The sequence below is a fragment of the Lupinus angustifolius genome, chromosome LG01, assembly GCF_001865875.1.
Source record: "Lupinus angustifolius cultivar Tanjil chromosome LG01, LupAngTanjil_v1.0, whole genome shotgun sequence".
NCBI lineage: Eukaryota > Viridiplantae > Streptophyta > Magnoliopsida > Fabales > Fabaceae > Lupinus > Lupinus angustifolius.
In genome coordinates this window covers 28,018,576-28,018,891 of record NC_032009.1, presented here as the reverse complement: position 1 = coordinate 28,018,891, position 316 = coordinate 28,018,576, and positions in this window count along the sequence as shown.

Below are 316 nucleotides of genomic sequence, written 5' to 3'. Positions count from 1 at the left end.
AAAGAGAAACAAAAGTGAATAAAAGGTTGATTAAGGCAAAGAAGATTGGAATTAGAGATTTGGTCTTATTTTGGGTTGATTTTTCCTTACTTTTTACTTATTCCCCATTGCTGCTATATTCCATTTGGTTTTACCTACATATCCCATATTTATCCTACCTTGTCCTTGGCCCCATTACAACCTTGAANAATACAATTGTGTACATAAGTGTTCATCAAAAAAAATAAAAAAAAATAAAAAAGAAAACGAAAATGAAAAAGAAAAACAACAAAAAGAGAAACAAAAGTGAATAAAAGGTTGAGTAAGGCAAAGAAGA